At 47.7% G+C, this 22,065-nt stretch overlaps 1 pseudogene across 1 annotated transcript; it reads left to right on the top strand.

The window, feature by feature from the left end:
* The first annotated feature begins 3,336 nt into the window (after window positions 1–3,336).
* Window positions 3,337–7,248, top strand: LOC309612997 (small ribosomal subunit protein uS8 pseudogene; annotated as a pseudogene). The gene has a single exon. The product of its transcript is annotated as a small ribosomal subunit protein uS8 pseudogene (transcript).
* The last annotated feature ends 14,817 nt before the right edge of the window (window positions 7,249–22,065 follow it).

Here is a 22,065-nt window from a genome sequence, read left to right as displayed (position 1 = left end):
AATATTGCATGGATGTCCTGTAAAATCTAGCAACCCCGGCTGCAAGGCCGTGAGGGATCTGGTACAGTGTTCAGCAGACTGGAACCGCCAACACTCCCAGGGTCCATAGCCACGGACAGCCTCACTCTGCCCACCTGTTCTCTGACTGCTGGACCCCTCTGGGTCCAATGGGCTTCCGACGGGGGCCTCCAGGGGGATATGACTTCTCAGAGCTGGTGGGCAAAGACCCTCAAACTCCCTGAGCCTTATCTGTAAAATGGGGGTCCCTACCCTGTCCTTGTCCTTCACTGGCGTGCCACAGGGGTGGGGAAGGGGCTGTCTTGGGGTCGTCACGGTTGGGCCCCCACCCCTCTGTGAAGGTCGGGTTCCCTTTAGTTCTCTTGGGAAAATAACAGCTATCACACCAAACTTTTTTTTTAATCATCTTCCCTGGAGCCTTGGGTTTGTAGTAGGAAAAGTCAGAAGGTAAGCTGGCACGGCCTTTGTGGGAGAGCACGGTACAGTATCTATTGAAATTGAAAGGAAATGTGTGCAACCATCCAGCTCCCAGGCATCCAGAGGAGGGAAACACTGGACTCTTGCAAAAGCTGTAGGAACACGGGTGTCCACCAAGGCATTACTTCCATTAACCCCCAGAAAGATCGGAAGCTGCCTGAAATCCATCAGAAGAGAACTAGGTAAGTGGATGGCGAGGCACGCAACCTACGCTGAAGTACAGGAAGGAGGAAGAGAAGTTTACTAACCTGTCAAGATTTCCAAGAAACACTGCTTTTAGAAAAGAGCACGTTGAGCAACATTCTATACCAGGGTTTCTTGACCTCAGCACTACGGATGTTTTAGACCCGATAATCCTTTCTTGTGGGGGCTGCCTTCTGCACTGAAGGATGTTTAGCAGCGTCCTGACCTCTGCCCACTGGATGCCAGTAGCACCAACCCCACGAGCTGTGATGATCAAATACATCTCCAGACATTGCCAAGCGTCTCCAGGGGGTAAAGTCACTCCCCAGGGAGAACCACTGGTCTAGGCGTCATCAAGGATGTTTACGTGAGCAAAAGCAAACACCAAAACCAGTCTTTCTGTAGGGACTTGGGTAAGTTTGTGAGAGCGCAGAGAAAGTCTGGAGGGCAAGTCTCTGGACAGGGAGCTGGGGTCACCTCTGGGGAGGGAGTGGGGGTGTGGGTGGGGGAAAGAGGAGGAGCACAGGAGGCTGTCACCTCCTTGTATTATCTGCCTGTTTGCCAGGCAGGACGTATGTGTTTCTCCCTTAATTGTATAACAGAGAGGAAAGAGAGGGGAGAGAAAAGAGAAAGAAGCAAGGAGAGGGGAGGGCAGAGAAGGGGAAGAAGGAAGGAAGGAAGGAAGGAAGGAAGGAAGGAAGGAAGGAAGGAAGGAAGGAAGGGAGGGAGGGAGGGAGGGAGGGAGAGAAGGAAGGAGGGAGGGAGAGAAGGAGGGAGGGAGAGAAGGAGGGAGGGAGAGAAGGAGGGAGGGAGGGAGGGGGAGGGAACCCCAAAAGCCAGGTCTGGGCTGTGGGACCTCTTTGCTGTCTTTTCCTCTCTGGTCCTCAGTGTCCTCAAGGCAAAATAAAGGGGGCTGCACCCACAGGAACTCCTGCCCTGTGCTCAACCCGGGTGAGCCCCAAGGTGACCCCGCCCCTCCCTCGGGCCAGTCCTCTGCACGCAGCCCAGCTGTGACACGGAGAAAACAGGGCTTGGGGCCTCGCTCTCCCTCCCAGCAGCTCGAGCTGATTAGCCTCCTGGGGGAAAGGGGAGGACAGGGTCTGGTCAGCCGCCCAGCTCCACGCTGAGGACTTGGTGGAGGCTTGATTAAATAATTACACAGAACCCACTGAGTAATCACACCATCTCCAGAAACAAGGAGCATCTTCAGAGGAGGACCCGTTAGTGATTTGGGGGCGTATGAGTGTGTCTGTCTTCTGCCTATGAGAAAATTATCATCACAAGACCTCATTTGCAAAATGCCTCCATCTCCCCCATCTCACTCCATCCCCTCCCAAACCCGGGTGTATAACGTAACCCCTGTTCTAGGACCGAAGACCCTGAGGCTCGGAGAGGTTTGGAGCTGGTTCAAGGTCCCAGGAGAAGGGTGGGGACAAGCCCAGCTCTGTCTGCCCCAGGGGGCTGGTGCCCAAAGGCGATCAGGAAGTCGGCACAGCCAGGACAAGGTTCAGGACTGAAAGATCCTAAGAGAGAGTTCCAGTTTTTGTTTGTTGTTTTTTGTTTTGTTTCCCCACTGGGATTATTTCTCTCCTTTCAATTTTGGAAAACAAACCTACAATAAAACCGGCCCTGTGAGCCTTCCCAAGGTCAGCTGCTGCCAAGACAACAGCCCAGTGTGTCGGGTGAGAGGTGGGACGCCCCTGCAGCTACCCTGGTCCCCACCTGCCCAGGCCGAGGAGGGGGTGCTGGATGATGGGGAGTCCAGGCGTTCCAGGGGCTCTGCTGTCAGGCTGGGACCTCCTGGTCTTCCCCAGGGTGAGGGCCACGGGTGGCTGGCTGGATGGACGTGAAGACTCTGGCACCCCTTCCAGCCAAGTGTTTGGTTTAACTGAGCTCTCCGTGGCCCAAAGGGCGGTGCCCACAGCTGACTCTGTGCTGGTCCAGCTACCCACCAGCCAGCCCCGTTGGCTCATTTATGCTGGAGCAGCCCAAATTCATTAATAATGATTAGTCTCTCCTCAAGAAGAGGTTCGCAATCAAAGGGCCATTAAAATTAAGTGCTGGAGGAACGGGGGGGGGGGGGGGGGGGCAGGGGGAGGGGCATGGGAGGGGGAGGGGAGGGGGAGGGGCAGGCAGAGCTGGGCGTCAGTACCCTCAGACTCTGACACCTCCTTGCGGCGGGACTTTGTGTCCGTCACACCTCGGCCTCATTTTCAAGGACTTGAGGCTCAGTTTTGCCATCTCTGAAATGGAGGGGCGGTTGTGACTACATGGTCAGTGATAACACGAGTGGAAGCACCCAGCTTGGGGAATACGTCTTGGGAGACCCTAGGATGAGGCTCCCAGCACCAGGACCCTGGGGGAGTTAGTGGAAAGGGAGGGGGATGCCCCCTGCCAGGCCGGACCCCTGAAGGTGCCTCTTCTCACCGTCCAGCTGTGCTCACTCTGGTCCCTGGGCACCATACACGCCCCCCTCGCAGTCCCAGCATCCCCAGGGCAGCATCACCGCCCTCTCCTCGTCTCCGGGCTGGAGCAGGAGAGCCATCAAGAGTCGCATGGGAGGGGAGGGCGGGCGGCCAGGACACCCACCCCTAGACCCTGGTGGAGGCTGGACCAGACAGGGTGTCCCTGCCCTCAGCCCCCCACCTGCCCTGTGGTTTCTCGGAAGGCCTCAGGTGCAGCGAGGAGGCCAGGGGCCCACTGACCCTCCACCTGCGTGGGTGACAAGAGTCCAAGCCATGGCCCTCAACTGGGCACCAGGGCATCCAAAGTGGAGTCCCACACACGGGCGGCTGTGAAACGCACCCCCCTCTCAAGGCACAGAATTCAAATAGGAACAAAGAAAAGAAGCAAAAGAAGAAAACAGAATCCTGCAGCCTATCAGGTCTGGCCCTTCCTTGGGAGAAGGGGAGACGCCAAAACTCCAGAAGGGCTGAGCCCCAGGTTGATGTGGCCGCCTGATTCCTCTTGAGGACAGGAAATGGATTGTTACAAAGGCCCCTATTATGTGCCAAGCTCTCAACCTTGTTGCTTCATCTAACAACCACAAGGACACCACAAGGTTGGAATTAGTCATTCCCGTTTTACAGAGGGAAAAACTCAGAAGGACAAAGCAGCCTGTCCAAAATACCGTGTCTGGGACAGTCACAGTGCCAAGGTCAAGATTCAAAGCCAGGAGCATTGGGTTCTGACTCCCTTCTCTTTCCACCCTTCCACTTGGCAACCAGGAGACTGGTGATGACATCGGGGGTGATTACAGCTGACACTTCCCAAGCCCCTCCACAGGCCAGGCTGCAGCTCCCGCAGATCTCAGTCCCCCATCCTCCCCACAAACCCGCCAGGCCTGGACTCTCCTACCATTTCAGAATGAAGACACTGAGGCACAGAAAAGCTAAATGACTCGTCCAAGGTCACGAGTTAGGACATGGCAGAGCCAGGACTCCACCTGACTCGCAGGGGCCAGCCTTGCCCTGCACTGGGACCCACTTGCACAGTGCTTGGAACAGAGCGACTGGTCCATAAAGAAATATTGGACAGAAGAGGGGATTGGTAGGGAGAGGGAAGGATGACAGATTAACACAGCAGTGGAGGGTGATGGTCAAGAGGGGGCACCCAACAGCCAAACGGCCTGGGTTCAGATCCCAGCTTGGCCACTTTTTAAGTACAAGCTTCTTAATTTGTCTCTGTGTCCATTTTCTTATCTGAAAAAATGACTGTAATAATAGTTCTTACCAGCTAGGGTTCTTCAGAGAAACAAGGAAGTTACTCCACAGCCTGGCACCTGCTGAGAGCTCTATTCTACCGTGGATGAGTGGAGGGCAGGCAGCACCAAAGCTTTGGACTGGCTCACAGGCCAGCCCCAGGGTACCCTTATGAGGCCACCAGGGGCCGTCACATTCCACACTGCACAAGCCCAAAAGTGAGCACATCCTTAAATTTTGCACCCCGGGCGCCTGGCTTGCCTCACCCTAGTCCCATCCACCCTCGTCTGCCCACTAGTTTCTCCATGAGCTCCCCCGGTCTCCTGGGGTCCTGCTGCCTCCACCCAGAGGATAAGTGCTCTCAGACCAGCCCTGCCAGGGTTTCCAGCCTGGTGACAGTAAGCTCCCCATCACTGAGAGGTTAGAACAGAGGCCAAATGGCCACATGGAGCCCTAAAGACAGGATAAGGGCTGCAGGGAAGCTGGAAACCCACTTCAAAGCTTTGAGTAAGCTGATGGGGTGAGCATCACCGGAGTGAATGATCACATCGCCACCTGGTGGTCATGTAGGAGATGGGCCAGTTGGCCCCGGGAGGGCGGAACAGAGCCCCCTCCAGCCCCCACCCCCTTGCCCCGCCCAGGTGCTTCTCACAACGGGGGCATTTAGACAAGTTAACAAATGTTAATCGAGGCCCTAATACCGAGCACTATTGATGAGTTATTTTCATACATTATATCATTGAATTCCAACAACTCTAAGGCAGGTATCGTTATCCTTTTTACAGATGAGGACGCTGAGGCTCAGAGACTCAAAGTTAGTTGCCCAAGGTCACACAGCCAGCAAGTGGCAGAGCCAGGATTGGAGCTCAGACATTCTGACACCAAAGCCTTCCCTCATAATCGCTAAGCCTCAGGGGATTCAGTGAGAAAGAAAATAGACGCCTCCCCTGGCCTCACAGAGCTTACAGCCTAGTTGGGGCACAGAAATCACAGATTCATTTATTAGGTGTCCACTGTGCATTAGGTGCCAGGGATGAAGAAAGTAGCCAGGGTCCCTGACCAAATCAAGCTTGTGGGGAAGACGGACATTAATCCAATAATCACACAAATAAATATACAACAGTGTAAAAAGACCTGAAGGAAAGGTATGGGTTCTGAGACTGGACTTCAGGGTGCCTACCTGGCCTGGGGGGTCAGGGGAGTCTTCCCTGAAAAAGTGATGCATTGAGCTGAGATCTGGAAGATGTGCAGGTCTTACCTAGGCAAACAGGCATGCATTCGTTCATTAGCAAATGAAAGCAGTGTGGCGTGTCCATCTATGTTTGCATTTTTTTTGCTGTTGCACATATATAAATCCAGAAATAACACATGGAATATTTGCCTTTGCAACTTGCTTTCTTTTTTTATTTTTATTTTTATTTTTTATTTTTATTGGAGTATAGTTGATTTACATTGTTGTGTTAAGTTTCAGGTGTACAGCAAGGTGAATCAGTTATACATATATCCACTCTTTTTTCTTTTTTTTTTTTTTTAGATTTTTTTCCCATTTAGGCCATTACAGAGTATTGCGTAGAGTTCTCTGTGATATACAACAGGTCCTTATTAGTTATCTATTTAATATATAGTAGTGTGTGTACGTCGATCCCAATCTCCCCTTTATCCCTCCCCCACTTTCCCCCGGGTAACCATTGGATTGTTTTCTACATCTGTAACTCTATTTCTGTTTTGTAAATAAGTTCATTTGTACCGTTTTTTTAGATTCCACATATAAGCGATATAATACGATATTTGTCCTTCTCTGTCTGACTTACTTCACTCAGTGTGACAATCTCTAGGTCCATCCATGTGGCTGCAAATTTGCAGCTTGCTTTCTTACTCCACATTGTTCTTCAGGTCTTTGCATGTCAACACATAGAACCATTCATTTTAACTAAGGAGGTCGTCATGCCATGGACACCTGCCATATGCACTATGATTTATCTATCCATGGTCCTGCTGATGGCACTTGTGTTGTTTCCAAATTTTCACGCCTAAAAACAGTGCTACAGTCAACATTCTCCACGCGTATACATCTCAAAGTGCACGTATGTTAGAGTTCCTCTGAAGTAGGGGCCTGTATTCTTTTAAATACTTTTCAACATCATTTTGGTGGGGGTGAGAAGAAAATACATTTCTATTAATAAAAAATGTATCTTTCCACCATCTTTCCGTGCTGCCATAATGGTGTACGTGAACGTCCTGGCTGATGCTCTCAAGAATATCAACAATGCCAAAAAGAGAGGCAAAGGCCAGGTTCTTATTAGGCCATGCTCCAAAGTCATCGTCAGGTTTCTGTGATGATGAAGCATGGTTACAATGGTGAATTTGAAATCATCGATGATCACAGGGCTGGGAAACTTGTTGTGAACCTCACAGGCAGGCTAAATAAGTGTGGAGTGATCAGCCCCAGATTTGATGTGCAACTCAAAGATCTAGAAAAACCTGCTCCCATCCCACCAGTTTGGTTTCATTGTACTGACAACCTCAGCTGACATCATGGACCATGAAGAAGCAAGATGAAAACACACAGGAGGGAAAATCCTTGGATTCTTTTTCTAGGGCTGTTATACATACATGCAAATAAAATGCCTCAGAGGACTCTGAAAAAAAATTAATAATAAAAAAATAAAATTTAAAACGTATACAAAAACAAATGCATTTACTAGTTCATTTACCCTGGCTGAAGCCACTTGAAGGTTCTGAAACATTTGCCAACATGTTTCCCAAATTTCTGAAGACTTTGTTTTTTCTTCCCTTTTTTTGTAAAAATTTTCCCAGATGGACAGCTTCTTAGAAGACATACTTAAAGGGTTTTAAATGATGTGGGGGTTTTTTTAATCACTCATTTCATAAACAGGACTACCTTTTGCAAGCCTGATTTCAAGGTTTCAGCTGAGTGCTCTGTGGCCTTCAGGCTGGCGGGTCTCAGGCAGGTAACACCCCTGTAGTTACACCAGGTCACCTGGAGATGTACATTATCTGAGGTAGGTGGCTCCTTGGAGGTGGGGCTCACGTTTCTATTCAAGCTTTTGCACGTTGGACCAGTGTGCATGCTACCCGGTCTGTGACAAGCTTCATGGGAAAACCTGAGTTAACCAGCACCCTACTTCCTGCTGACCCCCTTCATGTGTTAGGGTCCCTTCACCTGGCTCCAGGTGTATGTGTAAACTCCACATGAGAGGTTTCTAGAGCATCAGGTCTGACACAGACCTTGAGGCCCATGGTGGTCTGTATGTGTGTGTGTGTGTGAATGTGGGATGTGGGGCGAGGGGTGTCTGCCCAGTTCTCATCAACCCCTTTTCTGGAATTGCCTCTGATTCTCAGAACTATAGCTAGGGAAGGGTGGAAGGGACTCTAAAGCCAGGCCTCACCACCTTCTCTACCAGATTCACTCACCGGGCACTCCCCATGGTCCACTCTGCCAGGACATAAACTGAGCGGAGCAGGGCTGCACAGAAAGTCGCATCCCAGGAGACAGGGTATCTGATCCAGCAGCAGTTCCAAAATCTGCCACCAGGTGGCAGCACAGCTCCTGGTCTGGCCCTCGTCTCTCAGTGGCTTGGGGGTCCACTGGGACCCTCAGATCTTCATCCAGACCCTGTCTTGTGGTTCCTCTGCTTGTCTCAGCTGTGTGACTCACTCTGAGTCCCCCTGCCCCCATAGGAAACCCCTCCAGCTGGCTAAGATACTATAGTCAACTGAGGCACAAGGAATCCTGTGCCCCTGAGAATCTGTGTTCCATTCCATCACACTGGAGGCATAGAGTGGGACTACCAGACAGCCCTGGAAAACCCAGGAGGGGATGTGAGGAGGCTCGGGCCAATGTGCAGCAGAGAGAGGGCTTCCAGAACCCAATAAAGTAGCCCTGGTCCCTGTCCCAGCTTCTGTCCCTTCCTTCACCTGTGGCCATAAGACCCTGAACCAAGGGTGAGTGGTCTGTGGCCACAGGCCAAGCCTGGTCTTCTCTGCCCACCATTCCAGGCAGTGCTGAGCTCACTGGCCTCAGCCCCTTACACGATATGCCTCAGCAAAGGGGGGCCCCATGCGAGGCCCCAGATCTCTGGACCAGCACAGGTCCATCTGATGTCCCCCAAGATGCTGTCTCTAGCCTGGATACTGACCCTTAGTACCCTGATCCCTGGTCAAGGCAGAGCAGCCTATATGGAAGGGTGAGCAAGGACAAGCCATGACCCTGGAGCCCCTGCCCAAAGCCTGAGGTCTGAAGCCTGAGGCCCGAAGCCTGAGGTCTGGCAGGTTTCCAGCTCCACACTCACAGCTTCCAGGACAATCTGTTCATTCCACACATGGCAATTGTAATTGCATGATATGTGTGTTTGTGTGACCTTTGAATGTCCCACTACCCTCCTAATCTGTAAGTCCCATAAAAGAAGGGGCCAAGTTCACCCCAGTAATCACTGCACTGAGCACAGCGCCTGGCACAGAGTAGGTGCTCAGAAAAAGACTGTGGAATAAGTAAAAGAATAAATGGATATCTTCCCAGAGAGAATGCGAAACACCTGTAAATTGTTTTACAATTGTTAAGGCATGTCCCACAGGGATCTCATTTCATTCTCCCCATCAACCCACAGAGTAGATACTATTATTATCCCACATCACAGTGTATTCCTTTCCTATCACTGTAGTAATAAATTACTATGAACTTAGTGGCTAAAACAACACAGTTTTATGGTCTTACAGTTCTGGAGATCAGAAGTCCAACACAAGTCCCATGGGCTAAAATCAAGATGTCTGCAGGGCTGCATTCCTTCTGGAGGCCCTGGAGAGAATCCATTTCCTTGCCTTTTCCAGCTTCTAGAAGCTGCCTGCATTCCTTGGCTCATGGCCCACTTGCTCCATCTTCAAAGTGGACAATGTCCCATCACTCTGACTGAAGCCAGGAAGGGTTCTCTGCCTTTAAGGACTCTTGTGATTAGATTGGGACCACCCGGATAATCCAGAATAATTTCCCCATCTCAAGGTCTATAACCTTAATCATGTCTGCCAAGTCCTTTATTCAATGTGAGGTAACATATTCACAGATTCCAGAGATTAGAGCATCTAATCTCTCTCTCTTTTTTTTTTTTTTTTTTTTGGTGGGGTTAAGTATTATCCAGCCTAGCACATACAGATTCAAAATCAGAGATGAATTGACCTCCCCATCCCAGCGTGTGACTAATGAAGTGGGTTCAAACCCAAGTCTTTGGGGCTATAGAATCTGAGTTCTTTCTCCCCTTGTTGCCAATGCAAATACCCAGGGTCTCCGGACCACTTTTTAGGAGGCAGAAAGGCAGGACACACCAGCCCAGTGCCCTTAAGAGTAAATACAGACTTTTATTTATTTATTTTTTTTAAAGTGCTTGTCTAGACAGTGGGAGAATGTGGGAAAACGTTCTCTTTATTTCCCTTTATTGTCTTTGTTTTAACATAAATACAGTTGATCCTTGAACAAGGTGGGTCCAACAGAGTTGAAAATCCTCAAGTAACTTTGTAATAATTGACCCTCAGTAGCCGCAGTTCCACATCTGGGGATTCAATCAACCTCCAATCAGGTAGTATGTTATTTAGTGGAAAAAATCCGCGTGTAAGTGGACCCGCGCAGTTCAAACCTGTGTTGTTCAAGGGTCAACTGTGAATCATTTTCAACCAGAGGGAGAAAGGATTAACCCACCTGATTGGCTGGAGTAGGGGAGTGCGTCTGACATTCCCGTCTCTGGACTTAATGCTGCTCCTCTCTGCAATTATACAAATGGCCAGCAGATGGCGTGCCAGGCTCACAGCAGGCTTCTCACCCCCTGGACCACCCCTTTTCTGGGAGTGCAAAGGTGGCAGGTGTGGAAGAGGTCTTCCCCTTCTCTTCTCCAAAACTGGTGCTAAGGGGAAGTGCCCAGAGGGGTCCCAGCAGGTCAAGTCAAGGGTACAAAATCCAGGGACTCACGCAGCTTCAGGGCAGCCAGTATGGGGACCTGTGCTACCTCCTGCCCCATCCTCTGAGGCAGGTGCAGGGACCAGAATTCAAGCCTGTGAGTTGAATCAGAGGGTCAGTCTTGGCTTCAGGGCAGCAGAAAGGAGGAGCAGCTAGTTTACAGGACACTTAAGATGGTCAGGCACCTTACATACTTTTATACACATGTATTATTTCATCTCATCTTTCCTGTAGCCCTGTAGGGGACCTGGCATTAAAAATAGTGACTTGTGGGGGGGGGATGAATTGGGAGATTGGGATTGACATATATCCACTACTATGTATCTCAGTAGATAATTAATAAGAACCTACCGTATAGCACAGGGGACTCTACTCAGTGCTCTGTGGTGACCTAAATGGGAAGGAAATCTAAAAAAGAGGGGATATACATATACGTATACATATAACTGATTCACTTTGCTGTACAGCAGAAACTAACACAACATTGTAAAACAAATATACTCCAGTAAAAAAAAATTTTTTTTATGGTGACTTGCTGGGGAGATAGTAGCAATGCCAATCTCTCCAAATTCCAACAAAAATAAGCAGGGCAAATTAGCAAAAGCAAAACCCAAGGATAACATTTGTTTCACAGTTAGATGGCAAAGGTATCCCCATGAACACCAAAATAATATGAGTGGAGGAGCTCAACCCCCAGTAGCCACCTGTATGTTATCAGATGCCCTGGGGTTTCCCCCACCCTCACCCCCTAGGCTGCTCCTAGCTTGGCCTCCAGCCTTTGGCATCCCATCTGTTGCCAGCAGAGGGAAGCAAGGGGCTATCTGAGGGGGAAGAAAACCCCCAAATAGCCAGCAGGTATTCAGTGGAAAGCATGGAGGGACAACTCGAGAAGACTGACTGAATCTGGTAGGGGTTTTGCCCACTCCCATAGTAAGCGAGGGCAAGAATCCTCAGGAAGGACTACAAACTCTCAAAGATGTTTGGTTCCCTTCCAGGACAAGGTCCCACACTGCAGAGGAAATGCTCTGGAGTGGGATCAAAACGGAGGAGGACTGATTAAGACAATGGAGAGGAAGGAAGAAGATCCAGATCAAAGTGGCGGGAGGAGATGGAGCCGGGGGACCTCAGAAAGCAGGCCACCAAGTCTGTGTGCACCACACGCAGACAAGAGGAGGGGGAGCTCTTGAGGTTAGAAATGCATCCCAAACATCACCTTCAAGTTCCGGAAAACTAATTTCACAGAAAAATGAGCAACAGAGAAGTCTGGAGGTCAAATCCCATACATAGTTAATTTAAGCAACAGGAGATTCAGGAGCCAAATAGCATCCCTAGAAATAGGATAAAGCATGCCAGCATGCTTTAATATATATAATATAATAATATAAATAAAGCATGCCAGAAATGCTGACATTTCTTCAGGACAGATCAAAACCATAGCCTTCTATTTCAAAATGACCTTAAAGACATTTTTTAAGTATGCAAGATGTGAAAGAACAACATAAGCTACAATTAGAGAACCTTAATTAGAAAACAGAACTCAGGAAAGAATTAGAAATACAAGGGAAAGAAATCATTTTAGAAATGAAGGCTAAAATAGAAGAAACACAAGAGCAAATTAACCCAACCTTAAGATAATGCCTTAAGAGAAAAAGTTGAAAAGGAAGAAATAGTATAAATCAACAAGAAATGAAGACAGAGGTTTTTTTTAATATTCTAGAGAAAATGACATATATTGTAATCAGGCAAAGACATTTCAACATACAAGTAATAAAAGTCCCCGAAGAAGAAAACCAAAGCAAGAGAACAAATACTAAAAACTATTAATCAAGAAAACTTACCGAAATTTTTAAAAATTAAAATTACAAATTGAAGGAGCACACTGCATACCTGAAAATATCAGCCCAGAATAATCAGACATATTCAAGACATTCTAATAAAATCACTGGACTTCAAGAAAAGAGAAAAAAAATCCTCCAGGCTTCTAGGTAATAATAATAATAATAATAATTGACTTATAAAGAAAAATAAATTAGATTACTATCAGGCTTTTCAAGAATAATGCTTTATGCTAGAAGAAAAAGAAGTCACATACTTACGATATTCAAGAAAGGAAAATGTAAGTTAATAATTGTATGTCCAGCAAAAGTGATTTGTAAGTAAAATGGACTCAGACAAATAATGATTAACATAAAAGAACTCAGGGAATATTGTTCCCATGAGCCTTTCCTGAAGAATCTGCCAGAGAACAGGTTTCAGACAACCAAAATGACTAGAAAGACGGGAAAAAAGGACTGGTAGTGAACATTAAATATATAGTTACTGGAACAACTAAGACTCAATGGGAATTGAAAAGAGATGGTACCGCGTGTAATGTCTATGTTCTCTGACAATGTATCTACAAGACCACTATTAAAATATGGAGAATGGGAAGAGCATATACCAAGAAAAAAAAATGTTTTTAACTGTTTCCAATAATTATGTTGGTGGTGGTATTCCTGTCATAATTTTGAGACCGCTGTGTGTGTAATGTGGGATAAAGCATAAGTAACTATGGAATATTCTAATTCTACCATCCACTATACCCTTGCAAATGTGATTTTCAGCATGGAAGAAAGAAGAGATGTAATACAGAAGCGATTAAGTAAAAATCCTAAATGTGAATTGGAAGTATCAGTTTGAACACAGGGTTCTGTCCTCTGGGATTTTGGCTAAGGAGTGTGCATGATAAAATATATTTCTTTGTAATCCAACTAGTAGCAATGTGTATCCCTAGCACCTGGATAGTGGTCATGAAATACCATTTCCCTTTTCTTTCTTTTTTTAATTTTAAATAAAAGGCCTTCTTGGAGAAAGAAGATGCCAGGTCTGGAGCAGAGAATGTAGTAGATGAATCTGGTGCATCTTGTCATACAGAAAGACGGAACCTATCAGGGACAACTAGGGTTGTATCGAAAAGACTCAAGAGCCAGCTTGAAGAAGCTCTCCCTTGCATGGGACGATGGAACAGGACAAGTTGAGCTTCAAAAAAAATGATACTTGTAAATGATTGTAACCCATCAAATATGCTAAAATCTAAGAGTTCATAATGACATTGAAAAGGAATTAATTGGTCCTCTCCTTCCGAGGATGATAAAGAACCAATTCATTTTCTTGAAAACTGATGAATAATGGGAAAGAAGCAAGCATGTGTCCTGCCTTTCCTATATGACCTGTATCACTGAGCAGCAAAGGGTAAATGAAAGGAAGCATCCCTTTCTAAAAGTCTCTTTCCAATTGATAAATGAAAAAGAAAGATTGGGATTGGAATGTTGCCACGTGCAACCCCAATGAATTCAGGGACTAACTAAGACCATCGACAGACAGCTGCTAAGACAGAAAGAGAGAACACCCAACATTGTGTGCCGCCAGAGGAAAGCACACAAGCCCCCCGAGGAGCTAGCCAAAGGGATTGAACCCAGGTCTGATCAAGCCTCTGGATCCAGCTGCCAGCTTCCAGGAAGCACAGAGGACCCAGGAACACACTGAACGGTACTGTTCGGATAAAGTCAGCAAAATCCAGACTGTGGGAAACTCTACAAGGCAAACGGTGTTCCTTCAACAAATAGCTTGTAAGGAAAAGAAAGCGTCCAGGAACATCTCTAGATTAAAGGAGACTTTGAGGATATATCTTTTTGTTTTTTAAGAGGCAAGTCTAACAATGATATCTAGGGATACACACTTAAGTGCTAAAGTGTTGCAAGAAAATGATTACTGTAAAAGTCGTTCGTTGCAGGGGGGTGAGAGGGCTTAGATTGGAAAGAGGCACCTGGAGAGAGTTGTGGGAGAGGAGTGCTTGCAACGTTCTATTTATTAACTTGGGAAGTAGTTACAAAGATATTTACCATAAGATGACTCATTAAGTCATATATTTATTTTGTGTGGTTTCTGTATCTGTGTTTACTTTACAATAAAGGGTTTAAAAAAAAATGGCTGAAATGAATGAATGAATGAACCACCCTAGGAGGTCTCCCTGTTCTCTTTTGATGGATGACAAAGGGACAACTCAGAGAGGAGCACAAGTTTGCCCAAAGCCACACAGCTGCTAAGCCGCCCAGCTGGGCTGAAAACCCAAGTGAGATTCATCTGTTCTTTTGACAAACAGTTGCTGACACCTGCTGAGTTGGTTGCTGGGCAAACAGCTGAGTTAAAACAGTGTGGCTTCAGATCCACCTGCCCTGCACGGGAGTAATGCAGGGGGTGTGTGTAAGGGACACACACGGGTCTTGGTACCCAGCTGGGTGTGGTCACAGCACACCCCAGGGCCCCTCCCTTGTGCAGGGCCCACGTGGTGCTCTCAGAAACTGTCCACGCAGCTTTTCTCACCCCAGACTCTGGACATAGAAATGCATTTGATCTCACCTGACCATCTGATGAAGTTTCGCTTCTGTTTCTCAACACCTCCCGGAGTGTTCTGTCCCCTGGAGAAGAGAGAGGGTCTGGGAAAGGGTCCTGGCCTAAAACTAAGAGGCCAGCTTGCACCCCTCCCTTGCTACTCCACCTGGGAGGGCGCCAATGAGTTGGGGCAAATGGGGAGAAGATGGAACTGTGCCGTCAGCTCTGCAGGCTAGAGCCCCTCCCTTATCTGCCTTGGTATCTGTCACCCCAGCATTTGACACTCAGTCTTGTAGAAAGCAGGGGCACGATACATGTTTGTTGAATGAATAAATGAATGAATTTGCTATATCACTTTTGATCTATTTTACACAGAGTCTAAGGCTCAATCAATGCTTTTAAACTATATCATCCTAGGGACTTTCCTGGTGGTCCAGCAGTTAAGACTCCACACTTCCACTGCAGGGGGCACAGGTTTGATCCCTGGTCCGGGAACTAAGATCTCACGCGCCACGCGGCACGGCCAAAAAAAAATTTTTTTAATAATATTATCCTTAGACCCACAGACATAGAGGACAAACTTATGGTTACCAGGGAGGAAAGGGAGGGATAGATTAGGAGTTTGGGATTGACATAAACACACTGCTATGTATAAAATAGATAACCAATAAAGACCTACTGTATAGCACAGGGAACACTACTCAGTGTTTTGTAATAGCCTATAAGGGAAAAGAATCTGAAAATATACATATATATGTATATATATATGACTGAATCACTTTGCTGTACACCTGAAACTATCACAACATTGTAAATCAACTATACTTCAATTAAAATATATATATATGTGTATGTCATCTTTCACTCTAAAATGGGAGTTATGATAACGCCCACCCCTAGGGTCACTGAGAAGACTGAACTCGTTAATAAATGTAAAACCCGGACTTCCCTGGTGGCGCAGTGGTTAAGAATCCGCCTGCCAATGCAGGGGACACAGGTTCGAGCCCTGGTCCAGGAAGATCCCACATGCCACGGAGCAACTAAACCTGTGCACCGCAACTACTGAGCCTGCAGTCTAGAGCCCGTGAGCCACAACTACTGAGCCTGCGTGCCACAACTACTGAAGCCCGTGCTCCACAACAAGAGAAGCCACCACAATGAGAAGCCCGCGCACCACAACGGAGAGTAGCCCCCCTCGCCGCAACTACAGAAAAGCCTGTGCGCAGTAACAAAGACCCAATGCAGCCAAAAATAAATTAATTTTTAAAAAAATATATATATATATATAAAACCCTTAGATTAGGGTCGGACACGTAGTGAGCCCTCAATGAGTTATTCCTGAAACTGAGAGAAGTTTGTCTAAGGTTAGGGCCCAGTCAATGTGAGATTAGGGATCAGTATGGGGCCAGGGTCAGAAGTCAGGGGACAGAGAGAGCTAGTTTAGCATGGGGTTCCGATTAGAGGAACAGTTTGTGGTCAGTCAGCAGTCAGATTTTTAAATTAACCATCTGTGTGTTTATTTGTCCCCCACATTGTTCCAGAAGGACTCAAGGCAGCTCTTAGGAACCCCAACTGCAGAAATCAGGAAAGAGAGATGGAAGCAGGTATGCTCCTGGCCTGGGGCATTCATGCTGATACCCCAGGGCCCTCTCAGCAGAGAACCACGAGTGGGTGACCAAATCCCAGGACTTGCTGGCCACTCTGAAGTCCACAGTGACAGCCCAGGGTCAAGCAGAACTGACCTCTCAGAGTTCTAGTGAGAAATCCATGAGTTACCCATCAAAGTACCAGCACATAGTAAGTTCTCAATAAATGTTTACTATTATCATCAGAGAACAGGGCTGAGGTGGACCCAGAGGGCCTGCTTTGAATGTGCAGTGAGCAGTGGGGGGTCGGCATTCTCTCACTGGCCAGACCAGTACAGCCTCTCCCCGTGAGCAGAGCACTGCCCCCCAACCCTGCCAACGAATCAGAGCCAGGAGAAGTGGACGGTCAATAGGCTCAGACTGGGACGGCCAAGTCCACTCCATCAGGGCTGCCCTGACCAGCAGCTCCAGGGATGCCTGAATTCCATCGGCTCTGACCTCCTCCTCTCCTTGGAACGTGCCTGGATGGGTCCTGCCAGCTCTGGACTCTGCCAGACCACACCCCAGCCCCAGGACACCCCTTTTCTTTATGTTGTTGAATATATTTGGCCAGACAAGGAAAAGTCCACAGGGCATGCATATTTCAAATGCTCTGTGTGTGTGTGTGTGTGTGTGTGTGTGTGTGTGTGTGTGTGTGCGTATTTGGGGGTTGTATCAGTTTCCTGTTGCTACTATAACAACTTAACCACTTGAACAATACATAGCATCTTAATCCTGCAAGTCAGACCTGGACTAAAATCAAGGTGTCAGCAGAACTCTGCTCCTCCTGGGGGCTCTAGGGTAGAATCTCTTCCTTGCCTCTTTCAGCCTCTAGTAGCTTCTTGCATTCCATGGCTCATAGCCCTCATCCATCTTTAAGCCAGCAACTGTATCACACGGTTTTGCTTCCCGTCCTCACATCTTCTCTGACTTTGACCCTGCCTCCCTCTTACATGACCCTGTGATTTCACTAAGCTCACCTGGATAATCCCAGCTAATCTCCCAATCTCAAGATCCTTAACTTAATCACATCTGCAAAATCTCTTTTGCATGAGAGATAACATATTCGCAGGTTTCGGGGTTTAGGACAGGGACATCTTGGTGGGGGACATTATTCTGCCTAGCCCAGGGGCTTAGTGTTGTACTCCTAGGATGCTGTGACTCCTCTGCTTTCTGTTCTATCCACTGGGGGGACTTCGGAACCAAGAAAACAACCCCTCTTCTCAGTCCAAAGAAATGTTGGTAAAATGTCCCATCAGAAGACAAAGAAGTGAAGCATCCCTCTGGATCCTTCTAGAGATTGGACAAGAAATTAAGCTCACCTCCCTGGGGTCCCAACATATACCTGTGATACCAGCCAAGGGGACAGCCAAGAGTAAGGGACAGTGGCCAGTATCAAGCTTCTCCTGCTACAGAAATCCAGGCCGGGAAAGACTTCACCTCACTTCGAGCTCACTTATGATTAGAAAGATCATTTCGTTACCAAATGAAATGGACAAAGAAGCAATGGCCCAGGGACCAATTTGAAAGCTGCCTTCCAGCTCGCAGGAAGTATAAACCAGACCAAAACAAAAAAGTCCCTAGAGTGCCCAGGGTCCCAGATTTGCGTTCCCCGCCCCTCCACCGCAACTTTTTCTGACTTGCTGGCTCTGGGTCTGGGTTCCGAGTCACGGAGACGGTGCAGGAAGGACGAGGCAGAGGTGCTCCGGAGAGCTTCCAGCCCCAATCTGCACAAGCTGCCACAGCTTGGACCCATCAAGCATCCCTCCTGTAAAAATGGTTCTTTTAGCTGAAAGTCATAAATCTCCTCTTGTTTTGGTGACAGCTTGATTGTTGCCTTTGCTTGCAAGAGACACACACATAGGAAGCAGTCAACCTTCACAGTCAGAAGGGGGAAGTCGGTCAAATGCCAAGATCAGAACCTGGTCTGTTAATTCTCAGGCAGGAGTGTGGAGAGGAGACCCTGCTGGGACCACGCAAACCCAGGGCACCACCAGGTGTCTTGCCTGGGAGGTGTCCTGTCTCTACCTGGAGCCTTTGCACTTTTCTGCTCCTAATGGACTTGGCTGGTCCCAGCATTTAACTCTCAAAGGCAACCTTGTTACTCTCATGTCCATGTTCCAGAGGTGGCCACCTCACCGTATTCCTCAAGAACTGACAATTCAAGAGTAAAAAGGTAAAAAAAAAAAAAAAAAAAACCAATTAGAAAGGTAAAGAGATAGGGACAGAGGGGAAATGGGAGAAGGAAAGCTGAGAGCAGCCAGAGGTGAGATTAGTGCAGACAGCAGAGCTCAGAGTCCTAGGCACAGATATGACTCAGCTTCTTAGCAACCATTGTGAAAAGGGAAACAAAGTCCATCATGTGTCATAAGGCCTGTCAGCTAAAAGCAAAGTCATTTCCCCCCCACAGAAAATGCCTATTCCTAGTACTAAGATGTGGAAGAAATTTATTCTGAGGTTCCCATGGAGAAGCCACCATAGACAGAATGACGGAATACTGTCCTCAGCAAGATCCTGACCATAAATCCAGCAACCAGTTTCCTAGGGCTGTTTCTTATAACCCTTCTTGATGAAGGCCCAGAGTATAAGGCTGAAGGCCTACAAAATACCTGTTCAGATAAGGGTTACTAAGCATAAACAGTTAAGTAATGGAAGTGGTCCATTGTGAGTGTATGTGTTTGACAGATGTGTACATTTTTGCCTCTGTGCTTCCTACAAGTCGGCAGCTGGATCCAGAGGCTTGATCAGGTTTGAATTCAATCCCTTTAGCTAGATTCTCAATGGGTTTGTGAAACGCTAAACACCGGTGAGTATGAACTATCAACAAACACACACAGAAATATGGATGAATTTCACCAACACAACATTGAGCAAACGAAACCAGACACCAAAATGTGTACACAGTATAATTTCAAATACAGTTGACCCTTGAACAACGCAGAGGTTAGGGATGCCAACCCCCAGGCAGTCAAAAATCCTTGTACTGCTGTCTCTGCCTTGAAGACAAAGGAATTGATAAAGGACTCGCTCAAGGGCAGGAAACTGAAAGTGTTTAGATAGAATCAGGACTCAAGGCCTAGTTTTTTTATTCCACGTACTGTGATCTCTAATCGAACACAAACTTTTCCCCACACTTCATTAATTTAAAGATCTGTAAAATGAAAATACAGGTACCATATTTATTGAAAAAAATCCACATATAGGTGGACCCGAGCAGTTCAAACCTGTGTTGTTCAAGGGTCAACTGTATACAGAAGTATAAATACAGATAAAACTAATATATGCTGCTGAGAGTCAGGGTAGTGGTTAACCTTGGGAGGTTGTGGGGAATTCCCCAGCTGTCCAATGGTTAAGACTCCACGCTTTCACCGTCTTGGGCTTGGGTTTAATCCCTGGTCGGGGTACTAAGATCCTACAAGCTGCGTGGCACAGCCAAAAACAAACAAACAAACAAACCTTGAGAGGTTGTGGTTGGAAGGGCAAGAGGGCTTCTGGGATGCTGGCAATGAGTGTTGATTACATGGATGTGTTTCGTCTGTGAAAAATTCTTGTGGTACGGGCACCTTTCTCAATGTATGTTACACTTCAGTAAAAAGTTTTTAGGTGGTATCAAGTCATCGTCGTATGAATTTTAAATTAGGGGTACTGTTTGGGGGGACAGGGCTTCGGGCTGTGACCACAGTTAGAACTCATTCCAGGACTGGAATGTGGGCTCAGCTGGGATAAGTGTCACTGTGGACACAGGATCAAGACCCAGCTGTGGCTAGATCAGGACTGATCCTGGCATGAGGGCTCAGTCCCTCAAAGTCTTCAGCTTGACCACTGCCTTTCCAGGGTCTGACCACTTGATGTCTCCACTCGACAAATTGCTAAGTGAGGAGAAGGCTGGATAGAGTCGTTTGGACCCATGATGTCCCTGAGCTGGATTTAGGTTGGGAATGACTAGAAAATGACAGAGGATGAATCCGAGTGGACCAGAGATGGCTCATCTGGGGCTGAGGGACAGGCCCTGTGGAACAGTGGGCAGCAGAGGGGACCACAGAGGGAAGGCCAGCTCAGAAGCCCCCAGCTTTGTCCTCTGTTCAGTCAGTAAGTATTATTTCCTTCCTTCCTTCCTTCCTTCTTTCCTTCCTTCCTACCTTTCTTCCATGTTTAATGAGCTCCTGCTCTGGACCAGGCACTGAGGACACAAGGGGGGCAGATGGGCCACATTCCCTGTCGTCACGGAGCTCACATCACCCTCACACCTCCTGTCCCCCTGTCCAGCATCCACTGCTCCCACTAAAGCCCAGAAGAACCGCTGGTATTAGAATCCACCTCCCAACCAGTTCCTCAGCCAGGACCCCCCTTCTTGTTTGTCCGTCTTTCCCACCAGGATGGATATCCAAAGGACAGGGGCCTCATCTGTCTTCCAGACCCTCGTGTTCTCTGGTTCTGGCCCAGAGTAGATGACCAATAAATATTTGTTGAATGGAAGTGGGAGAGCAATGAGGTGGTCACATCATCCCTTCAGAACCAAGCAGAGCAGGGGTGCTTTCTCTGAGTCTGGGGCATGAGGCTCCCAGACCTTGCAATTCTGGAAGAAGCCTCTGACAAGGCTTTCTGTGGGGTGGACGTGGGCACGTGAGTAGGTCTGAGAGCTGGAGGTTTCAGGGCCAGGAGGGCTGCAGGGGAACAGAGAACCAGAACGGTGCTGTCAGTCCAGCTCCCGGAGCCGGGTGCAGTTCCACTTCCCCTTTTTCAAAAGCAAACACAGGGGGAAGGAAGGGGCCGGCTTCCACATCACCCTTTGATAGGCCCAGGTACCTGGCTACAGGAGCAGGAAATATGAGCCAGCAGAGATTAAGTAGGAAGCAGCTGGGGGTGTGCCCTGCCTGCCTCCATCTCCACGCAGTACCCCAGCCACCTCCACCCAGCCTTGGCAGAGGATGAAGGGTAAGTGGACCAGCTGGGTTGGGACCTGCTAGGGTCGTGAGAAAGAGACTTGGGGAATGAGGCAGGGCATAACTTTGGGGAAGCAGGCTGGAGGGAAAGGGATGAAGAGCGGGAGCTGCAAGCAGATGTTCCCCGGAAGAGGGAGGAGGCTGCGGGAGATTGAGACACAGATTTGGATGGTCACATGGATCTGGACGGTTCCCCTGGACCTTCAGAGAACTAGTTTTGGACCATTTCCCGTGGCATCAGAGATGGGGGTACTAGGATGGGACCTTCAGCATCAGGCTCTACTGCCCCACACTCATCCAAATAACATTGCCACGTTGGCTGTTCCATTGGAGTCTAGAGTAGATCAGCACTGTCCAATAGAACTTTCTGCAGTGAAGGAAATGTTCTATAGCTTCTGTAGGTTTTCCAATATGGCAGCCACTACAATATGGCAGCAGCTACCATATTGCACAACACAGCTCCAGGCTCACATATAAGGTGGACAAAGCCACTTCCCACTATTTCTTTTTTCCCCTCCCTCTCGGTCCATTCTCTCACATCCTACTCTTCTTCTTACGCCTCAAGCTAACAGTCAATAACGACGTGGTAATGCGTATGAATTTCACAGGCCATAAACTCGTGTAAAGCAAATATATAAAATAATTTATTTTTCTATCATTGAGTGTAACATCTGTCTCAAGTACCCATCTTGTAGCAGAGATTTACTCTCAATAAATTCAGGTTAAATGCAGTCCAGTGAAGAGCTCCTCCTTCTTTTCCCACAGAATACATCTAAGTCCATATC

Source organism: Balaenoptera borealis, assembly GCF_965194805.1.
Source record: "Balaenoptera borealis genome assembly, chromosome: 16".
In the NCBI taxonomy this organism is placed as follows: domain Eukaryota; kingdom Metazoa; phylum Chordata; class Mammalia; order Artiodactyla; family Balaenopteridae; genus Balaenoptera; species Balaenoptera borealis.
Note: the sequence above shows the minus strand (reverse complement) of the source record. Positions and strands in the feature narration are given on the sequence as shown.